Raw genomic sequence first — 24707 nt, forward strand, 5'->3', positions numbered from 1 at the left:
ATTGATATTATGCATACAATAAAAATGGAATGTTACATGCTATTTATAGATATAATTTTATTATTAAATGTCAATTGCAATTCTTTAATGTTTTATATTGTAGCAATATTAATAAAAGAGAACACGTAACAGTGTTTATAAATATTATATTTATTGTTGTTGTTGCGAGCTAGAATTGTGTATGCAGTCTGTAAGCAGGTCTGGTTTTGCTCTTGATATAACCTTACTGTCATGAAGTGACTGGTCTCTAGCAGACTGGATGCTGTGAGGTCAGGCTGAACTCTAGCCGTCTGCTACATGAAGCTGCAGAACATGCACTGTTTCAGGGTCGGTTTCGCTTCCTAGACAGGTTGGAGAGCCTGATCCTGGATCAGTACCCCTCGCTATGAGATTAATGTGTGATACGGATCCAGGCCCCTCAAGGGAGGCCGTCCTGATAGCTGCATCAAGTTGGCTCGGGGCTCCGCAGATGAGTCATAATGCAGCAAACATCAGCATGGATCTCTGATTCTTCCACTTGGCTCAGTCAAGGCAAAAATCACTCAAATCTCCTTAGGTTCGTTTGAATTACATTAGGGATTGCTGATTCAGTGGGATTTGGTTTCAGATCTGTCCCACTCCTTTGGTTCGGGGAGCCTTAATTTACAAATTAGATTGTTAATGGACTACAGATTTTGATCTTGAACAACAGGGCTTCCCAGGTGGCCACCGTGGCTGTGGAGGTTTGAAAGTCTCTTATGCTCAAAATATATATTGTTTTTTATTGGTAAGATTTCTTGAGCATCTTTTTCTCCGTCTCCCATATTGATTTTTAAGTGCTCTGGGGCAGGAACAGGCGCTGTGATGCTCTGAAAGCAGGCGTGAAAGCTTCATTGTTTTTGCGTGTAAATTGCATCTTTAAAAATGCATGAATGAGTGCAGATATTGGCAAATGTGCGTGCCAATCCTGCGGGATTCGCGGTGAAAGCCCTTGGAGGGTCATCCCGTCAGGCGGATGCTCATTTCCTGCCCGTCTCCCTGATGACATTATTTCAGTTTGACAGCGGAGCGGTGTGAAGGCCACAGCGGGCCCTTCAGGCCCCTCAAACCAGACACTTCATAATTACACCACCTGCACACGTGTGACAGGCTCAAAGCATTCGCTGTCTCCACACCATAGCACTATTATGACTCTGTCCTATAATTACAGCACAATCCACAAGGACAGAAATGTCTGCACTGCATATTTGGGGTTTAGAGTGGTGTACTGTAAAAGTTGGAATTCAGTGTGTGTGTGTATAAGGAGAAAAAATATATATGTGTATGTGTATGTATGTAAACCGTAGATAGAGGAAGCAGACTGGAAGCACAAACAAATACAAGATATGTTTATTACAAGATAAACCAGTGCATTTATTTATTTATTTATTTATTACCAATGTACATTTATTTACTTACTGCTGTGCTTTTTTGGGGGGTTTGTTATTGCTTGTGATTTATTTATTTATTTTAAGCAGCAATATTATTATTATCATTATTGTATTTGCATTTTGGTGGAACATAGACCATTGACAGACAGACTTGTATGATCTGCAAATAAACATGTTGACTTCTAAAGGCCCTTTTTGTGAAGTAGCTTTGAATAAAAAGATTTGCCGAATTACTTCTTGCAAAAGAAACTTCATCCATAATTGAATTCAATAAGTCTTTTTTTCTTGTTCTCTCCAGTTTCGTTCTCTTTGTGTCCCTGCAGCAGGCCCATCTGCCCCTCACCATGTCGTCTTTTCACGCTAATTCTAAGTGTGCTTCACGAGCCACCAAAATAGCTTTGCTTCATATGGCGTGAGGGTTTGAAACCCTCTGCTTGTGTCCACGCTCATCTGCTGGCAACCTAGCTTACATAACTCTTCCTAACACTCCCAAGACAATGGGAAAGACAGAGCATACAATGTAAGAAAACAACCGCCTGTCCTACATTAAAAGAGCAGCGAGGGAATGTGAACACACCTCCATCTCGTCCCGTCGTCTCTCTGTCCCTGCATCCCAATTTGCATAATCATCCTAAATAAAATGATAGATTAGAATCAGCACATTCTAATTGAGAGGATGTTGAATCCAATATGCCAGGCAGGATGGTGCAGTTATTTCCAGTGAGTTCTTGAAATATGCATCCATGGATGCTTTGTAGACTGTTTATTTATCACCTTGTTCCATGGCAAGGAATGCAACAGTATAATATTTATAAGTAATAATACATTTTTATGTCAGAACAGGATCAACTAAGAGTTCAGAAACAGCCTTTTTTAACTATAACAGGATATAGCCATGACCGTACAGACTGAGGATTCAGAAAGGCATTCTTAGCCGTAACAGGACAGGCAGTGTTCACGGATGGCCTCCATAGCAATGACAGGACAGTCTGAGAATTCAGAAACGGCCTTCTTAGCCGTGAGAGGACAGGTAGAGAGTACACTGACTACCTCCATTGCCATAACAGGACAGGCAGAGAGTTCACGGAAAGTCTCCATAGCTGTGACTGGACAGTCTGAGGATTCAGAAACTGCATTTTTACCTGTAACAGGACAAGCAGAGAATTCACAGATGGCCTCCAAACTCGGGATCAGGAGCTCTCTCTGGGCTAAACTCCTGAACAAACTCTGGAACAGGAACTCTCTCTGGGCTAGACTTGAGATCAGATTCAGGGAGTAGAGTGGTCACCTCCACCTCAGGAGGTTCTGCAGCGAAGGCTAGGCTGCCACCTCTGGGAAAACTATAGGTGTGTGTGCGGCCCAGACACAGAGAATGGCCGAGAAATTACTGGCAGGACAGAGTGTACATTGTCTAATTCCCAGACTGATGGTGCTGTGTCTGGGGAACTTGGGTGAGTAGCAGCCAGCAAGCTTGGGAGTGTTGAAACTCCAGTGTCACTAGAGAGCGTGGAAACTGCATAGCTCATGAACGTAGAGACCTTTGGAATGCCAGCAGCTTGCACCGACATGAACTTGAGGGTCCTCCACACTGGATGCCAGCCTTGAATGCCTTGGGACTGACTTTGTGTCTTCAAATGCAACATTTGTGGTGCTATTGAACACTGTAGTGGCATTCGTGATTGCTGAAGACTGTGGCCGGACATCCCTAAAGGCCGGAGGCTCTGGCATGAGCAGGCTTTGACTTGCCAGACCTGGCGTGTGCAGACTCTGGCTCATCAAACAATGGCACACGGTACAAAAACTCACAGAACATGTAAACATGTTGCTCAATAGACAGGTCCTTTTGCCGGAGGTGAAGTAGATGATTAATCTGTAAACGCTCACAAAGCAACTGGATCCAGATATGTCTGGTGATTCTGTAACGAGGGAGGTGTAACAACGAAGTGGGGATCCAAATGCAAGCCTTTAATAAGATTGTGGTAAAACAGGCATGATCAACAACCGCGAACAATGTGACCGTGGCAAGACAAAAGAGTAATCCAGATAATCAGGCAATTGTCAGGGCAGGCAGAAAAAAAAATGAAAAAACAGTCAAGGGATCAAAACACGAAGGCGAGAAACTAGAAACACGTAAACTTTGAAACCCGGAAGAGCTATAAAACATTCAATCACTAGCAAAGTCAGAAAATCTGTGTGCTACTACTTAAAGTCCTTCTAATGCGAGACAGCTGTGAGCTGATGATGAGATCTGATGAAAGACAGGTGATGGCAGTTAATGTGTTCAGGCAGAGGATTATGGGAAATGGAGTCCAGGGTGAGTGGTACAGGATGGGGTGCCCTCTAGCAGAGCTCATGGGCACTCCAGCTAGAGATCATGACAATTAGTACAATTACTAAACCAATATGAAATCTATTTATTTTCATTTTAAAATGATCTGCGATTTATAAATGCATTACATATTGACAGCTGTTTTATTTGAATGCAGATTAAATACGATTATAAAATATAATCTCACAAGTACATTACATTTACAGATACTTTCAAGTAAAAAAAAAAGAATAAAATAGCTGAATGTAATGCATTTGTGAGATTTAATAAGTGTCTTTAATCTTAAAAATACATATCACATATTGACATGCTTTTAAAATAAAACATTTAATAATTAACAACACACTAGTTGCACATCACATGAACAGCTAATTTTAGTTTAATTGAAGTAATAAAAATACTTTAAAATAAAATGCATATTGACTCATGCATTACATATTGACATCTATTTTATTTAATTGTTGCGTTTTATTTTAATGTTTTAAGGCATAAGTAATCAAACTTATATTTGTTTGTTTCTTTTAAGGTGTGTATTCATGTCTTAGCTTTCTTCTTTATTCATAGCAGAGGGTTGATGCATGCTTCGCCCATCGGCAGACATACAGATGACATCAGGGGCCAATAATGTGCACCTGAGCCGGAGGGCCCTGTATTTACCGACACTGACAGCTCAGACTATGGAATGTTGTGTAAACACTGGAAAGAATCTGAGGGATCCCTTAAACCTGAGGGTTAAGATTGACCTCAGCTTGTTTGAGCTTGAAAATATGCAAGGCGTGTTTTTGTTTTTGTTTTTTTTAAGTCTTATAAATCCAGAGACTTCTATCATTATGGTTGGTTTTCACACTCAGTAGACTTCCATAAGTGCAAAATCTAAGTTTTATTCAACAGTAATCAATGTGCATAATTCTTGCCATGCATTACCAAGTTTATTTGATCATTTATTTTTGCTGTCTCTACTAACTCCTTTCAAATGTCAAAATGCATGTAATATAGTTATTTTTAAGAGCGTATTGGGAAATATTATATTTCCCAATAGAATGTCCATATTAGTTTAATAGCTGTCTGAACAAATAATTTTTAACAATATTGTTAATTTGTGAGCTCTGCACTGCAGAAGGAACAATTTTTGTGCTTTTACAACTGTCATCAGAGAATAATATTTACATTTACCAATGCACACACGTTTGGGGTCCAATTTCGAAAACCTCCAAAAACCGCGAGATTGAAATGAACACCTAGTTTCCCCAAAGACAGGGTTTTAGATTGACCGTTTCCAAAGGAACGGACCTGACAGTGTTTACCCATAGCTCCATTTTTGTACAAGCGCAAGCACATTTTTATGTTGTGTGGTTTTCTCATTCTACTCTAAAGTCCGCGTTTATTGACAGAACACTGACCCGCAGAGTATCCTGTTTTCAGCATTTTTCGCTGTCAGCCTTGACCTGAAACCATTTTGAGTCTTTCTCCACCCCGTTCACCTTGTAAAACTGACAGCAAAAAAACTCATATAAAAATGCCTTTTTTGAAATTACCATTGCATATATTCTCACAAGCTGTGCTTACAACATGCGAGTGCCAACTAATTGTTAAAAACCTTTGTCATAAACAATGAAAGGACAGACACAAACACTTCTAAACATCTTTCAGAAAGTCAGTTCAAAGACTAACTATTGACCTCCGCTTTCCCCTGAGTCTGTGTGTGTGTGTGTGAAAGCCGCATACCACAGAGAATTGTGCCATGTTTAGGCTCCTAAAAGCAGGATAGTGCAGGATGCTGTCTGTGGAATCGCTGGGGAAATTAGCGGCTGATGTCGTCGGCTTATTCTGTCACAGACGTATTGGAGCTAATGGAACATATTGATCAGGCATGTCCACTTTGATTAAATGTAAATGGGTGATGAGCTAGTGGTAGCCATGACGGCTCGGATCGCAGCGAGGGTAAATCCTGTGAAGAGAGTATGAATGCTGCTTTGTGCCGTTTTATCTCTGAGCTCTCATACTGTATGTGTAAATGAGCTGGGCCACTGCCAGCGCTTCTAGAATATGTGTGGGTGGCTGTAATTATAATTGATATTATATAATTAAAGTTGTCTTGTGGACGGGAAATTCTTGCAACATGCTGTTGTCTCTGTCTCTCTCATTTTATAACGCCCAAGAGAGTAAAAATACTGGGCCAGACATATTCAATATATTTTTGCATTGTTGTGGCTGGCATTATAAAATTACTTTGTATAAAAAATAAAGCAGAATATTGAGTAAAAACCTATTAAAAATAAAAAAAAAACTATTAAAAAAATATAAAAAATCAGCCCCAGACTTCAGCTGTGAAAGCATGATCAAGGAAGTGTGATGGCAGCTGATTAATTTGACATGAAAGTGAGAACAAGATCTTATTGACACTGATCACCAAAGAGATGTCCATAAAATTGATTAACCACAATCATTAATTTAAGCAAATGCTCTTAAATCGTGTTATCACAAACTGATTGACCCAACAAGATTCAAAAGTGGAAATGTACCTTTTGTGTTCCCTAAATATTGGCTGAATTCATCTGTAATTTGATGGTTTTATGCTCTTGGCAGACAGTAATTGAACACTCGATCTTTATTCGGCACAAACCTGGTTTATCCTTGAATAGTCTTATTTTATTTAACCTGCTGTAGGAGCTAAAATAAGGTTTATTTTTGTTTGTTAAATAATTAACTATTGCACCCAATGTTATGTGAGTTGGCACCACCTAGGGATTGGAGCAGAAGGTGGGAATAAAGGACCTGTGACTTCACCTGAAGGCGTGGCCAGAACCGGAAGTAACAGTCTTTGACCTCACGGCCTGACTCCATAGAAAACAGATTGATTCAATCCACTTTATATCTTTTCAATCCTTTATTTATATGAGAGTTTGATTTTTTGATTTTGTATAAACATTCTTTTTTGTAATAAATATTATTTCAGTTTGGAAATCTATCCTGTGGACAATGGAATAATTTTGGAAAGTGAGCGTCAAGCCTTTTTTCTGTTCAGCCACTAGAGTGGACTATTTATCTGCTACAAAAAGTCAAAGACTGCTTCCTACAAGCTGAAGATATCTCAAAAAAATGTGCTTGTAACTGAAGAAGTGAAGTGCATGGAAATCAATGAACACATGGACTGACTGTTTGTTTGGACCGCATGGTATGTACGGCTTTATGCATTTCGTGAATCAAGTCATTGAAATGATAGAAGAGGAAACAGAACAGAAATTCATATGTAATGGAAATCTGCTTATGGAGTGATTTGATTGTAAAACCGTGCAAATTGTTGGAAGTCTACTATAGGAAAAGTGGATCATTGGATGATTTTGTATCAGTTTGCTGCTGGGCCGGGCAACATAGCAAATCCATGCATATTGATTCCATGTGCTGAACTAGCAAACAAGTGACAAGTATGGAAGACACCGCTAATGAGTTTGATGAAGAGAAAGTCAAGGGTGACTTATCAAGCACTGTTATGGATGTAGAGATTAGTGGTCATGCGCCTAAGCTACGAAATGCTAGAAAAGGAAAGCTTGCCCACTTAACGAAAAGAAAAAATATAATGCTTGAACTTATGGAAGATGCTTCGTGTGAGCAAGAAGTGAAAGAAAATTTGAATAAATTTGTGAGTCTATTGGATGATTTTAAATCTCTACATGAAACCTATCAGGAGTTGTTGTCAGAAGAGGAAGCAAGGCAAGATGAAGCAGAATGGTTTAAACCTAAAATGGCAGACATTAACACTTTTCTCTCTTCTGTTTCTGAGTGGCTGTCTGGAGTATCTAAGGCTGTCGAACCTCAGGAGATTGAAGTTGCCCCTAAAGACAGCATATCTCAAATTTCCAGTCGTGAATCCAAATCAAGAGCATTTTCAGTTGCATCTGCAAGTCTACAGGTGGAAGCAGAGAGAGCTGCAGTTTTAGCAAAGGTGGCTGCACTCAGAGAAAAACATGACTTGGAGGATAGAGAAGAAGCACTTAACAAAGAGAGGCAAGCATTAAAGAAAAAACGTGAAGTTCTGGAGCTGAAAGCACAGCTAGATGCCTCATCAGCCAAACTCGCAGTTTTGAAGTCCGCTGGTAAATATAACGGAGCCTCAGCAGCAACAGGCTTAACATCTAATCCTCACGACGTGAACGTGCCAATGGAATCCTATCTTGCTGAGATGTCTTCAAAGAGTTATGCTTCAGAGTGTGAATTCCTTTCTTTGGATAAGGTCGCTAAAGCTCTTTCTGTTGTGCAAACCCCAAGTGTTCGTCCCAAGGATATTCAACCCAGTCCTATCCCACAGCGTTCAAATGGCCACAATGCAGTCAGGAAGAAAGACAAGGAGGTTCAACCACCTGGTCCAGGTAATCTCCATGCACAGTCAAACCTAGCCACAGCCAGTGCATCTGACCAGTCTTCTGATCAGTCTTCAGAGTCTGTTGCGAGTTCTGGTGTACATCTGAGCAGCTTGGTAAACATCCTTCAACGCCAAAATGACATAACATCCCTTCTAGTGAAGCAGCATCAGCTTTCAAGTCTTCCTCAGAGAGATATCCCAATCTTTGATGGTGATATTTTGAAGTACAGACCGTTCATAAGAGCTTTTGAATATGGCATTGAGCTAAAAACGGATAGCAGTGCTGACCGACTGTACTTTCTTGATCAATATACCAGTGGCTTTCCCAGAGATCTGGTAAGGAGTTGTCTTCACATGACCCCAGGTAAAGGTTATGAAAGAGCAAGAGATTTGCTACAGAAAAACTTTGGAGATGAATTCAGCATGTGTTCTGCGTATATGAAGAAAGCATTAGAATGGCCTACGATTAGACCTGAGGATTCTAAATCTCTGCAAGCTTTCGCAATATTTTTGAGGAGCTGTTGTAATGCAATGGAGGACATGAGTTACTCACATGAAATTAACTTGTCATCCAACATGAAAGTCTTGGTCTTGAAACTTCCTTACAAGCTGAGGGAAAGATGGCGATCAAAAGTTTGGGAATTTCAAGAAACCCATAACAGTAGGCCTCAATTTAAAGATCTTGTCCTATTTGTTGAAAAGCAAGTGAGAGTGGCTTCAGACCCAATATTCGGGGATATTCAAGATAAACCCCTAATCAAAACTAAAGACAAGTTCCCCACTAAAGTCAAGCCGAAGTCTGGTGGAAGTACCTTTGCAACTAGTGTTTCTGCACCTGCTTTCCATTCTACTCAGCAATCCTCTGACAACCATTTGCAAGTCTTATGTCATTTGTGTAGCAGCAGCAATCACACGTTGGAGCAGTGCAAGCTATTCGAGAAAAAGAAGCACAGGGAAAAGATAGAATTCATCAAAGGAAAAGGAATCTGTTTTGGGTGCCTACATCAAGGTCACATCAGCAAATACTGTAGGAAGAGGCTCACCTGTACATCATGTTCTAAACAGCACCCAAGCGTCCTTCACATTGAGCAAACAGAGCAAAAAGTAAAGCATGAAAAGAAAATTGACACTAAAGAAACCGTGAACTCCTCTGCCGTTACGCAGCCAGCTGGTGGGAATATTGGGGCCGGTATACAGGATAATGTCCTTTCAGTGGTTCCAGTAAGAGTCAAAGCTGCTAAAGGTGACAAAATCGTCTCAGTCTATGCTTTCATTGACCCTGGAAGTTCCGCTACCTTTTGTACCGAACGTCTGATGTCTCAGTTGAACGTCAAAGGTAAAAGAACTAATATCCTGTTGAAGACAATGAGTCACGAGAAGTCCATGCCAACTTATGTAATCACAGGATTAGAGATCTCTGGATTGGATAAAACCAATTTCATACAATTGCCTGATGTATTCACACAGAAGGAAATGCCAGTCACCATGGAAAACATACCCACCAAAAAAGATCTTGTTAGATGGCCATACCTGCAAAAGGTTGATATCCCTGAGATTAATGGCAACATTGAGCTACTTATAGGAACCAATGCCTCAAAGGTTATAGAGCCATGGGAGATTGTAAACAGTCAAGGTGGGGGCCCTTATGCAGTCAAGACTTTAGTTGGTTGGGTAGTTAATGGACCCTTAAGAGGAGGGAAATCCAGCATAAGTTGTGACTCTCCATCTGCTGACATAAACAGAATATCTGTAGCAAATTTGGAAAAGCTTCTGATTAGTCAGTACAATCATGACTTCAATGAAAAGGCCTCAGATGAAAAACGTGAAATGTCATTTGATGACAAAAGTTTCCTTAAAATTGCAAATGAGTCAATCTCACTATTGGATGGACACTACACACTCAACTTACCATTTCGGAAAAAGGATGTGATAATGCCCAACAACCGTCACATGGCCATGCAATGTCTTCTGAGTCTGAAAAGGAAATTTAAGAAAAGTGATTCATTCCATAAAGAATATACATCCTTTGTCAGTGACATGATAGATAAAGGATATGCTGAGGTGGTCCCGCAGGAAGAGGTGGATCAAGTGGAGGGAAGAACCTGGTATATTCCACATCACGCAGTCTACCACCCTAAAAAGAATACAATTAGAGTCGTGTTTGACTGTGGTGCAACATATCAAGGTGTGTCCCTGAACACGGAACTGTTGCAAGGGCCTGATCTTACCAATTCAATGGTTGGAGTCCTGCTTAGATTTAGTCAAGAACCCATTGCAATGATGGCGGACATAAAGTCTATGTTCCACCAGGTAAGAGTCTCAAAATCAGATGTGAACTGTTTACGCTTCCTGTGGTGGCCAGAAGGGGACATTAAGCAAAGTCCTATAGATCATCGCATGTTGGTGCACCTTTTTGGAGCAGTCTCTTCTCCAAGCTGTGCTAGCTTTGCCTTACGGAGAACAGCAGAAGACAACAGCTGTTTTAGACCTCTAGTAACCAACACAGTAATGCATAATTTTTATGTTGATGATTGCCTAGTGTCTCTGCCCACAGCACAGGAAGCAGTGCAACTGAGATCAGACTTGGTGGATTTGTGCAGCTTGGGAGGTTTTCAACTCACCAAATGGGTGAGTAATAGTAGAACCGTCTTGTCGGCCATTGAGGAGGAGAAAAGAGGGGACAGCATTAGGTCCTTAGATTTAGATAAGGACAAACTACCAGTTGACCATGCCTTGGGACTTCAATGGAACGTGGAAGATGACACCTTTAGATTTACCATCATACTCTATGAAAAACCCCATACCCGTAGAGGTATTCTCTCAATGGTGAGCTCTGTCTTTGATCCTCTTGGACTTTTGGCACCCCTCACTCTTCCAGCCAAACAATTTTTACAGCAATTGTGCAAAGAAGGCTATGGATGGGATAAGCCAATACCCACGTCTCAATTAAGACAATGGCTATGTTGGATTCATGACCTCCCCAAGTTGGCAGCCTTCAGTGTGCCACGCTGTAAGAAACCCAATGGATTTGGTAAGCCACAGTCCTTTCAGTTGCATCATTTTTCTGATGCTAGCGAACTTGGATATGGAACTGTAAGCTACATCAGAATGACCAATGAGCAAGGTAACATCCATGTATCTTTCATGATTGGAAAAGCAAGAGTTTCCCCTTTAAAGCAGTTGACGATACCACGACTTGAGTTGGCAGCTGCTGTGTTGTCTGTCAAAGTTGACAAGATGCTCCGGTCAGAACTGCAGCTGCCATTGAAAAAGTCACTGTTCTGGACAGATAGTGAGGCAGTGTTGAAATACATAGCCAATGACAGTGCAAGATTTCACACTTATGTTGCCAACAGAGTATCATTTGTTAGAGAAAATACCTGCACCCAACAATGGAGGTACGTGTCCAGTAAGGACAATCCGGCAGATGATGCATCCAGGGGGCTGAGTGTACCAATGTTTCTGGAAAGCAAAAGATGGATATGTGGCCCTAAATTCCTCTGGCAACCAGATCACAGTTGGCTAACTAAAGGGTGTAAACAGGTGTCCCTTAGACAAGATGACCCAGAGGTCAAAGGTTTTACCATTGTGTGCAACACGGTCACTAAAAATGAACAGAATCCTACCCAAAAGCTTCTTTCTTACTTCTCAGATTGGACCAGATTGCTTAAAGCTGTTGCTTGGTACCAAAAGCTTGGAGACAGCCTGTTAGCACTCGCTTCTAAAAGGAAGGAACTTTCCACCAATGTCTGCACTCGTTCTAGACATCAAAAACTGGCTTCCCAGCTGCGTACCTTCAGATCAACACTTAGTGGTCAGTTCTTGTCTATGAAAGACCTTGGGAGAGCAGAAAAGGAAATTGTATCCTACACTCAAAGACAAGCTTTCCCAAATGATTTTGAAAAGCTAAAAATGACTCCACACAATGTTCAAAAAAAGAGTACCCTCTACAAACTAGATCCAATGATAAAAGATGGATTATTGAGAGTTGGAGGACGACTGTCAAGAGCGACGATGTCAGAAAGCATGAAGCATCCCATCATTCTTCCGAAACACTCCCACACCTCCAATTTGTTACTACGCCACATTCATGAAAGGTATGGTCACTGTGGAAGAAATTATATTCTTGCCCAGTTGCGTAAGAAGTATTGGATCATCAATGGCAACACAGCAGCAAGAAAAATTATTTCTACGTGTGTGACATGCAGACGCTTGAAAGGCAAAACTGAGGAACAAAAGATGGCTAATTTGCCAAAAGAAAGAACTCTACCAGATCTTCCACCGTTCACAAATGTTGGAATGGACTATTTTGGCCCAATAGAAACAAAAAGAGGAAGAATTTTTGTCAAAAGATATGGCGTACTCTTTACATGTATGTCGTGCAGAGCCATTCATCTTGAAATGGCCAGCTCCCTGGACACTGACTCCTGTATCCATGCTATAAGAAGATTAATATGTAGGAGGGGCCAGGTAAAACATATCTGGTCTGACAATGGTACCAATCTCGTTGGTGCATGCAGAGAGCTCAAAGAGGCCATTACCAATCTGAACAGCAGTAAGATTCAAAGGGCCATGCTCCAAAGGGGGATTGACTGGAGTTTCAACCCACCAGGGGCGTCTCATCACGGTGGCGTGTGGGAGAGACTAATCAGGTCTGCAAGATGGGTCTTAAATTCCCTTTTACACCAACAAGTTGTAGACGATGAAGGTCTCCAGACATTGTTTTGTGAAGTTGAGGCAATTCTTAACAACCGCCCAATCACCACTGTATCCTCTGACCCTTTCGACCTGGAGGCTCTTACACCTAACCACATTCTCTTGCATAACTCTCAGCCTGTTCTGCCTCCAGGTGAGTTTTCCAAATCTGACTCATACACCAGGCGCCGGTGGAAACAAGTGCAATACTTGGCGGATTTGTTCTGGAGGAGATGGACACAGGAGTATTTAACACTAATGCAAGAGAGACAGAAGTGGTGTAAAGCAAGAACTAATCTCAAAGTTGGAGATATTGTGGTGGTGGTTGATCCTACCTCTCCACGATCCTCATGGCCACTTGCAAGAATACTAGAAACAAAACCTGACTCAAAAGGGATGGTCCGGTCAGTCAAACTGCAGACAAAGACCAGCATTATGGAGCGGCCCATCACAAAGCTGTGCTTGCTGTTGGAAGAAGATGATCAATAGAGATCAGATGAATGGAAAGTATATATATATATATATTTTTTTTTAATTAGATTACTTAGATTATTAATAGCTCCTTGTATAAATGTATGTAAATGTTCAATGTTAAGTTTGAAACATTTAGGGGCCGGATATGTAGGAGCTAAAATAAGGTTTATTTTTGTTTGTTAAATAATTAACTATTGCACCCAATGTTATGTGAGTTGGCACCACCTAGGGATTGGAGCAGAAGGTGGGAATAAAGGACCTGTGACTTCACCTGAAGGCGTGGCCAGAACCGGAAGTAACAGTCTTTGACCTCACGGCCTGACTCCATAGAAAACAGATTGATTCAATCCACTTTATATCTTTTCAATCCTTTATTTATATGAGAGTTTGATTTTTTGATTTTGTATAAACATTCTTTTTTGTAATAAATATTATTTCAGTTTGGAAATCTATCCTGTGGACAATGGAATAATTTTGGAAAGTGAGCGTCAAGCCTTTTTTCTGTTCAGCCACTAGAGTGGACTATTTATCTGCTACACCTGCCATAGATTTGTTGAAGTTTTTTGTGGATGAGGCAATGTCACGCAACCACTGCATGTTAAGATCTGCCTACTGAAAATATATATTTTGAAGTATTATTCTTTATTCTTGTCACCACAGATGAAAAAAAAAAAGACTGAAGTATAATGTGAATGACAAAAGTAATGATGAAATCTACTCCGCAAATGCTTCATTAAATGTGCAAATAATAATTATATATATATATATATATATATATATGTATGTATATCCAGGCTTCTGAAGTTGGTGAGATTTGCTCTGAAGATTTCAATAAGGCAAAAAAGACCTGTTCAAATATACATGAGCGAAATGTTTAATTATGCACCAGTTCAGGGAACCGAGGCAAAACACATTTCTGCATTTCAATTAGCAAACTGTCTCTGCATGAGGCTGCCAATGCTGATCTGCCAAACAACTGCATTCAAAGACCAAACATCTTCCATACACAAGGGGAGGCTAAACGATTTCTAAAGAATCATGTGAAACTGGACACTTTGCATCACAGGAATAAATTACATAAATATATTCAACTAGAAAACTGATATTTTATGTAATTTTTATTAACAGTATTTTTTGGTCAGATAAATGCAGCCTTGAAGACCATAATAAAAAAAAACTAAACAAAAAACAAAAACAAACCTACAATAAAATAAAGAGCCCAAAGGTTTGAGCAATATATTAGTTAAAGGTATTTGAATAACTTTAGTTATTTATTTTTTATAAAGCCTCTTATGCTCACAAGGCTGTATTTGATTAAAAATACAGTGAAAAAGTCTTATTTTGATATATAAAAATTATTTTTATATACATTTAATATTTTCTAATGTAATTTTCAGAATAAACCCACAAGTAATGGCTGCTGAAAATTCCGTTTTGCCATCACAGGAATAAATTACATATATTAAAATGGAAAATTATTTTAGATTAATAATATTTCCAAATTATTCCAAACTTATTTTTTCCCTGTGTGTGTTTATATATATATATATATATATATATATATATATATATATATATATATATATATATATATATATATATATATATATATATAATTATTATTATACACACACCAAACCAAACACCTTATGGGTACATTCATTTTAGACATTTCCAAAACTGTTGAAACGGAGATGGAAATACATTTTTAAAATGCATGAATTCTTTCCATCTTTGTTGCCACAGTTTTGGAAGTGCCAAGAAACGAGCAAGAAAAGAACGGGGTGTCCCAATACTTTTGTCCATATAGTGTATGTACAACCCATTGGTGTCTGGTGAGGAGTCTTTGGCTCAAGGTCTCACACCAGAGGTGCTTAGCTGGGATCAGGACTTTGCTTTCTGCAGACTAGTCAATTAATTCCAGACTGACTGAATCAATTTCTTTTTGAACCTTGCCTTATACACAGAGGCATTGTCATGTTAGAATAGAAAAGGGTCCTGTCCTAACTGTTGCTATCAAATTAGATGCACACAATCCTCTAAACATTAAGATTAGGAAATTACTAAAGTAGTCAGAAGTGTTTGTTATAAGGGGGTGTCCCAATACATTTGGCAATTTAGTGTGTATGTACAGTATATGTGTATGTAGTCTTAATTTTGATTTGATTTTAATGTTTTTTTTTTTTTTTTACCTGGACTGACTGGCTTATTAAAATGTTCATGTCGTAGAATATTCCTGAAGCCTGTGAAGGTTTTTTTCTTTGGTGTGTAAGTAGCAGCCAGTGGCTGTTATTTGAGCCCAGTCCTTAGGGCTAGCAGGTGGCCTGAACGGCAAAATGAGTGGCAGGAGAGACTGGGCTCAACATTCTTGCCTGGCAGAGGATTTACCTTCCATTCACCCAGGGTTCTCCACCTCCTAACGCCTGTGCCCTTGTCTGTCTGTCTTTGGGGGCCTCCTCACCCCCTCCCACAATCCACTGGGCTGTCAGCCACAGTACCAGATTAGAAGCTTGAAAGGAAATTGCAGTCTTGTCATCCTATCTAAGAGGGCAAAATTATTTAGATGCTGGACATTTCATGTATGTTCCATTGCCACAGGAAGTGGTCAGTTTTTGATAAATCCAAATTGAAACATTTCCACTGCTCGATCTCATTCCAAACTGACCAGTAAAAACTCTTGCTGCAGTGCACCAATGTATCCGTCAGATGTGCTAATAGCTTCTCACAGGCTTGAGAGTAAACATGAACTCGATAAAAACTTTGCAAAGAGGTCCCTCAAGGAATCATTATGAAATGCCAGCCTCAGTTTCCAGATGACTGCACCATTTCATGGACTCGGTACCCTTTCCTATTTTAGGGGATAAAGCGGATGTTAAAAAAAGGCGCAATAGACCTGCACTTCTGGCGTTGCTGTTGGCATAGCCGTCCTATAAAAGAGGCTCAATACATGCTTACCAGAAACCATATTTGATTTTCTTCTTCATTAAGAATAATTTTGATCAGATTGAAATTTCTAGGGTCAACAGTTTTATAAATTGCACTTTTTTTAAATTTTTTTTTAGATATTGTAGAATGACTATTTTGGTTTACATCCCAAAAAAAACAAAAAAACAAAAACAGTTTTCAGCTTATTGACTATTGAGTGCTTATATCCAATGAAAAAGTGTGTTTGCTAGTAAAATTAAAAAATTTATTAACATCCAGTATTCATGAATTTCCTTTCATTTGTTCCAATGTCCTTAATATTTTAGTTAGGGTTTAATATCTTATTTCAATATGAACTAAAATTCCCCAATGCTACCACAAATCTAACACCTCAATTCTATCAGTGTAGGAGCAGGAAACCTCATGCAATGGATAAAATTACTAATTTAAGAGGCATTTCAAAAAAATCCGTGCAGATTTAGCTTGAGCATTATAAGATTTGGCTAATAGTGTAAAGCTTGTTCCTGTTACGTCAAAAAACCTTGGATGTTTTTGTGGAGGAGTTTTCAGAGAGGAATCCAGGCACTTTTTTAAAACCTCCAGGGTGCTTATGAAACCAGTCTGCAAGCATCAAAAAAATCATTTATTCAAACCCTTCAACTGACTGAATGAGCAACAAACATCTACCGACCGGTATTAGGCACCAGGAATTCAGTTCACAAGGAAGCCTGTGGGATCTGCTGCATAATCCCAGAAAGTCCCCTTCAAATGGAAATGTTCAGCAGTGAGTCACTTACTACAGAAGATAAACTTCCCCCAAAACACAATTCAGATTCATATCCCTTTTCAAGAGCTTTAAGACTGTGAGTGAGCAAGAAAACCAACCCCAATGGTTGTTCTGAAATACATTTTCTGGGTTCAATACTAATTAAGTTCAATTAGGGATGAAAAATGACTTGACCCTCCTTTTCTTTAATGTGTTAGATCACCCAAAAATGAACATTGTAATTAAGAACTCACCCTCATGTGGTTCCAAACTCGTAAGACTTTTATTCATCTTTGGAATGAAGACATTTTTGATGAGATTTGAGAGCTTTTTGACCTGCAACTGCCTCGTTTAAAGGGGGGGTGAAATGCTGTTTCATGCATACTGAGTTTTTTACACTGTTAAAGAGTTGGATTCCTATGCCTAACATGGACAAAGTTTCAAAAATTAAGTTGTACGTTTGAAGGAGTATTTTTGTTCCAAAAATACTACTACTGGTTTGTCACAAGTTTCGGAAAGTTTTTTTCGAGTATGGCTCTGTGTGACGTTAGATGGAGCGGAATTTCCTTATATGGGTCCTAAGGCGCTTCTGCCGGAAGAGCGCGCGCTCCCGTATAGCGGAGCACAGACATTCACTGATCAGAGCGAGAGCGAATTGTCACTAAAGAAGTGTGTTTTTGGTTGCCAGGGCAAGACAACCCATTAACAACAGCATTAAGGGAACAGTGGATGGAGTTTATTTTTACAGAGCATCAACGGAGTTGTGCAAGTGTTTTTGTTTGTTCCCTGCATTTCGAAGATGCTTGTTTTACAAACAAGGCCCAGTTTGACGCCGGATTTGCATATCGTTTATTTCTTAAGGATAATGCAGTCCCAACGAAAAAGGGTCACGATCGTGTTTTGGAACCACAGGCGGTGAGTAAAACTGCTTCAAATATCTCTGTGTTGTTAACTTAGCTATCGGCGCGTAAGCACATCAAGTAAACAACATGCGATGTTGTCATCAAACTGCACTTTCCACATGTACACCTTAGAAAAAAAAAAAAAAAAGACGACATAAAGTGGAACTTAGTCATTTTCCAAAACCGCTAAGCAAATATATACAGTTTCAATACATACTAGAGAAATCCTGCTGTAGTCGTTACGGCTGAATCTGACTGTTAGCCATGGTTTTTGGATGATGGTTTTTTTCCTCACGGTAATGTCACAGCTTCCAGACGCTGTCAACGCAAAAGCCTACTCGCGCTTGTGATTCTTTAGCTCCGCCCACACACCACGCCTCCAGACGCTCGTGTTTTTCCGGGGAAAAATGGTACAGACTATCTTCCTCTTATAAATATAATAAAACTAAAGACTTTTTGGAGTTATGAAGGATGCTGTACTACTCTATAGATACTAAAGATTAATAGGATATTGAGTGAAAACAAGCATTTCACCCCCCCTTTAAGTCCCAGAAAGGTAGTAAGGACATTGTTAAAAAAGTCCTTGTGAAATCAGTGATTCAACTATCATTTTATGAAGCTATGAAAATACTGCAAAAATAATGAAAAAAAAAATAAAAATGTGCAAAACAAACAAAAATGACTTTATTCAACAATTTCTTTTCTTGTGTCAGTCTTCACCGCGCATTCACAACAGTACCACAACACGCATGTGTGCATTCTTCTGCTTGTAAACAAGCTGCAGCACATGTAGTTCTACGTCAAAATGCCAGCACCACACGCACACACATCGTGAAAGGAAAGAGAAGAAATCATTAAATTACGTCATTTTATTATTTTTATTTTTTCTTGTAGCTTCATAAAACTACTGTTGAACCACTGATGTCACATGGACTATTTTAATGATGTCCGTACTACCTTTCTTGGCCTTGGATGTGTCTGTTGCGTTGCTATGCAGGGTCAGAAAGCTCTCGGATTTCATCAGAAATATCTTAATTTGTATTATGGGTCCTTTGGGAAAATTTGCTAACTCTTTTTAAAAACAATCAAAAATGGATGTTGAGGGTTAGGTGTTTAACATGGGGACTGGGTGAATGGATGTAGAAGCAGAAATATGTGTGTATTTGATCAAATATGCACACGTTTTTGTTGTACACATTTAATTTTTGTTGTTAATCTCTATTATTGAAACTATAAAGCAGTTTAAAACTGTACCCTTTTAGGGCTAAGTTATTTACACTAAAATCATGTTAACAACATGCATATTTATATTTATCTTGTGACTGTACTACTGAAGCAGCGAGAATTTTAGTGTTTACAAAGGGCACTATTTTAAGTACCTCACTGGAACCCAGATTTGTTTTGCTATATTTTTATTTTTATTTTTTTACAGAAGGACTAACTAGTTGAAATTCATCAACATTATCCCACAAAGGCTTTCGACAGAGCTTAACTTGTATTAAACCCAGAAAATTCCTATTAAGTTGATCCAGCATTCAGTTACAAAGGAAAATGGTAAGAACATCAACACCCTCATCATCCATCATGTACTCATCATGTGCAATTTTTTCCCTTTACTGCTTTTAGTCACAAACACATAAATTAAATGCATTTATCAAATGTTTAAACCTTCAATAAATCTTAAAACTAGAAGTACTTGGTAATACGTTGTGCTGTAGAATCTATACAAGTTCCAGGTTCAAATCCCTTTCACAGATACTTAAATAGAAGTACCACAGGCATTTTACATCCTGCTTGAGTAAACTTGCACTTTCCCATGGGGATGTTCTTCATTTCTGTAGATGTTTCAGATGTTTTGTTTTAAACGCAGTGTCTGTAAGGCGTTTTGGAAGCAAAATGAACATGCTGTACTGCCAAACAATGTGAAGAAGAAAGTTTCACGAAGTGAAATCATGCTTTAGTAGTCATTTATCATAGTTCACTGGAATGTTCTTGACCTTGATGGATTGCAAAAGAGTTTCCAAAGAGTAGGTATTGGCATAAGAGCATATAGTGTCTTTGTGCCTCTGATTTGGCAATGAACAAGCATGGCATGAGTTAGCGTTGTGCTGTAGGGAGAAGGCCTTTGTGGCCTCTCTTCTGGAGATTTTTCAGCTCTTCTCTGTGGCTCCTCTCAGCAGTGGATAGATGGTTTGTTTTCGAGAGTGGCCATGACCGACCGCAGCCACACCACACTCACCCAGCAGAGGTGCTTCACGCCAGCCAATGACAATCCAGCCCTGTTGTCATCCATTCAGTGTGGCTAGAAGACAGGGCACCTGCAATGAGAGACAGCACAGTATAAAACCAGATTTTCCCAGAGCTCAAAGCCAAACGCTGTAATTTGAACCCAGCCAATGCACTCCAACTTCATGCAAACGTAAACGTCATTTAAATTGACTGGTAGAAATGTCAGGGATGAAAGAATAGCACATTTCTGGTGGCCTCTCTACCTTGCTATCTACTTTCACCGCTTGGTCAATCCAAGCAAAGAGTTTGAGGAATGGAAACTAAAGCATAGTTTGATTTACAAACAATGCATGTGTGAAGAATGTAGTCTGATTCACCTATTTCTCATACAACAATACAGTCTAACCAAAGTAAATGTATTTACATGACTCCTATGAACTGTAGGGGTGTCGAAATGAATCGTTTCTACAATGCATTGCGATACAAATGAGCACAATTTGGTATCGGTTCAGTAACGTAACATAACCTATTATAACATACAGATGCTGTTCTGACGTCATTTGTTGCATACAATGACATACAATGGCAGGGAAGGCGAAACGCGAATTCTCCAACTACTTTAAAAGCCGACATCTGGGCACATTTAGGCTTTTATGAACAACCTGGTAAGCACGAGCTGGAGAAGACTCAAGCTGTGCGTAAATCATGCAACACACAAATAAAATATGCAGGGGGTAATACCACTAACTTGACAAACCACGCCAGCCATTCTCACCCTGAGCTGTTAACGCCTGTTGACCTCAAAGCGGCTAAAATAGATCAAATGATATCAACGTTGCCTCCTAACTTAGAGAGAGGGCAGTGAATAAACAGTGCAGTGTCAGCTTTTATTGAAAAGGACATACAGCCCTTTTCTGTGGTGGAAAACCCTTGATTTTGCCACCTGTTGAATACACTGGAGCCCCCTCAAGGAGCCACTTTTCAGAAGAGATTATGCCGGAACTTTACCACGAAACCAAAGCTCAAATTATGACATCAATGAGCCAATGATGTGGATTCCTGGACTTCCTTACATTAACGAGGACTGGAAGATTTTGTCACATGTGCCGCAAACAAGAGCCATTTATGAGTCTCACATGGGTGCTCATCTGGCAGAGCTACGGTCTCATGTTGTGGAGGAATGGCAGCTAACAGATAAAGATGATGTAGTACTTGTGACAGATAATGCATCGAACATGACCGCTGCAGCTCAATTTCGAAACATTCCCTCATGTAAAATGCTTTGCACATACGCTGAATCTCCTAGCGTGTGCTTAAAGTGGCCACCCTCTCCAGGCTTTTGGGCAGAATCAACAAATTCTTCCATCACAGCACCACAGTGAGCCACTGTCTGAAAGTGAAACAGCAATGCCTTGGCCTGAGAAATCATAAGCTGATAACTGATGTTGCAACAAGGTGGAACGGCACATACGAAATGGTTGAGAGGTTCTTGGAACAACAACCTGCAATTTGTGCCACCTTGCTGTCACCAGAAGTTAGAAAAGAAGAGACCGATCTGTGCACTCTTACTGAAACGGATGTGACAAATCCAGAGGATGCGGTGAGGGCATTAAAGCCAGTGAAGGATGCAACAACACTGACGTCAGAAGAGTGCAATCCAACAGTGTCTCTCATTGCTCCTCTAAATGCACTCTAAACTCCTCCAGAATATGCCAGAGTCCATCGGAGACGCGCACATAATTCATGAGATCAAAAATGCAATCAGAACCGATCTCCTGAAGAGCTACAACAGTGAGTCGGAGAAGAGGATCCTTCATACAGAAACTGCCCTGAATCCCCGATTTAAGGGAATGCATTTTCTCACAGAAGAGGAGAGATTGGAAGTAATTCTATCATGTTTCTTGTACACTATATAAAATCAAAACGCATTTAAACACTCATTATATTAATAGTAGCTTAAATTAAGGAATAATATTTGATTAATATATATAATTTTTTTTAATTAACTTTAAACACAGTTAAAATGCTTGTATATGTGAGCTGTTGTATTGACGGAGTTCACTGTCTACTAGTTTAATCGTATTTTCAATTATTGTGTTCAAACACCGAATGAGTGTACACCTAGAAGGACAGACGTGGATGGAGCACCTGAAGGAACAGGAACTCCAGGAGAAGGAACATCCATGGAGGAGAGCCCCTCTGCTGCTTCCAAATGAAAGGCCTCATCTCTGCTTGTAGGTTTTCTGGAACAGTCTTTCGCTGACACTGAATGTACAGTAGGACCCAAGGACCTCTACGTCATTGCTAAAGAGGAAATGGAAGCATACTGCAAAGCTCCATCTCTTCCTCTCATTGAGGACCCTTTGAACTGGTTGGCGATACTTGTGTATCCCAGGCACAAGCTTGTCTGCAGAGTGAATTGTGGTCACTGCTGAAAGAGGCACTCTTAAATAGTGTTGGGCACCGGCAACTATGTAACCGGTATGTACTAGAACTAAATCAGCATGCAGATTTTGGTACCTCATTTCGGTGCCACTTAAAGGGATCGATTTAAATTATTTGTTCTGGTTTTTGATTAGCTCCATGAAATGGACACAAATTCCTGTTCGCGTCAGAGTCAGTGCCATTTAAAATTTCTTACGAAAATGGCAGCAGACTTTGTCTCCTTTCCCGTCTTTCAGCACACTCTTCAATCCTAAGACCACGGCGAAGCAGCCCGAGCAGACTCGAACAGAAACGGAGGACAAAAGGTGTGTTTATCGATAGATAGTTATAATATATGTATCTGTGCAGTTCTTTGTCATAAATACGGTTTACAAAAGGTCATGAGGGAGCAATTGGTTTTACCATCTACTCTAAAGTTTTTGCTATTCAATTCAGGTTTATTTGTTATAGCGTTTTTTACAATACAAATCGTAACAAAGCAGCTTTACAGAAAATTATGTTTCTATAATATTTAGTAGTAGCTTATAATACTTACTATGCTAGCATGATGCTATGTCCACTGCCATCACACCACAGCCATTTCCTTTAGCGAGAAATCTAGTCCTTAACACGCATATTTATAAAATGTATGATCATGTTTCTATTTTCTTTTGTAATATGTAATATTTAATATAAAACATATTACAGTGCATGTGGCATCCCAAACATTCATTCAAAGAACTGATCAAAGACCGTGACAGACAGCACTCAGTCAATTCAATCATTTTAGCCTAATATCAGAGTGATAGACAAAGATACAGTAGAAATATTGTGTGATTTTTGTATTAAATATTGTTTTATATTAAATAATGACCCAGATCGTGAAATACATTTATTAGCCTTAGAGTAAGGGAAGCACAACTCGGGAAATGAGAGCATCCAGGGATCATGTGAATGCTCTGTATATTAATTTTAAATATTTGTAATGTTCTTTAATGTTATCCATAGTTTCTTCTTTTTTTAAAGTATCGGTTCTGGCACCGTTTAGGCACCAGTACCATTTTGCACCGGTATCATAAAAAACACTATCGATAACAAACCCTACTCTAGATCCGTGAGACCAGTGTAAGTTCACACCAATAATGAACTGGGTTTTATAATGGACATAAGCTATTATAACTGAAAATATATCTAAATGACTGGAATAAAATCAAGATCTTGTGAATCAGTATCTAATCTGTATCGATACCCAGCCAATATATTAGCTGCTGTGTTGCAATAACAGATTTAAAATCAAACAGACAAAATGAGACCGATTATGAAACCAGAACTGACTTGGACGAAGTAACGGAATCAGTTAAAAGCATCTTTAAACCTTGGCTGTTGTTGTGTCTGTGGAGAGCGGATGGATTTGTAATCTCAAAGCACTTAAAATGAGCCTTCCACCTAACACCCTCTCAACATCCCAATGCTTATAGAAGATTTAAAATCAATCGCTTAAATCAGCTTCATATCCCACCAGTGAAGCTTGCCTCTAATTCAATTCTCATCACCTCCACCACATTGTAATTTAATGCTAATGCCTCCCCCTTAAAGGGGTGTAAGTGTGTTAAGCCACAACAATGAAATCATTCTATTGACGTATCCATCAAAACTGACTGCTGCTTTTTATAAACCAAAAACAAAGTAAATATTTTGCAGATCCCCAGCCGTGGGTTTCACCTTATATGCATCCATCTGCTTTGATTCATTAAGTGTGAGATTCTGATCTGGCAGAAAAGCTTCCACATGCTCTTGGAGGGAACACAGAGATGACATTGGTTTTAAAATACATTTCACATATAGAGGATTAAAACGGTCTACTGAATTTCTAGAAATTATGTGCTTATGATGTGTTGGCTTAGGTGAAAAGCTCAAGGGAATAACTGAGATTAGTCAAAGTACTGGGAAATATTGTACATTAAAAGTCTAAACAAATCTTGATTTAAAAAAAAAAAAATTATATCTTTTGAATGAAAGCATTAACGTGACTTTAAAAAAAAAAAAATATAAATTATTACTTCAGTCCAACTGAAATGCAAATGTACGTGTTTGCTAGGAAAACATAATGTTTGGACAAGACCATTACAGTTAAATGGTTCAACATTTCCTCAGAACTGGCAGGATTAGTCAATTCAATAACACACTTCTGTGT

Source organism: Carassius auratus, chromosome 25, assembly GCF_003368295.1.
Source record: "Carassius auratus strain Wakin chromosome 25, ASM336829v1, whole genome shotgun sequence".
Lineage (NCBI taxonomy): Eukaryota > Metazoa > Chordata > Actinopteri > Cypriniformes > Cyprinidae > Carassius > Carassius auratus.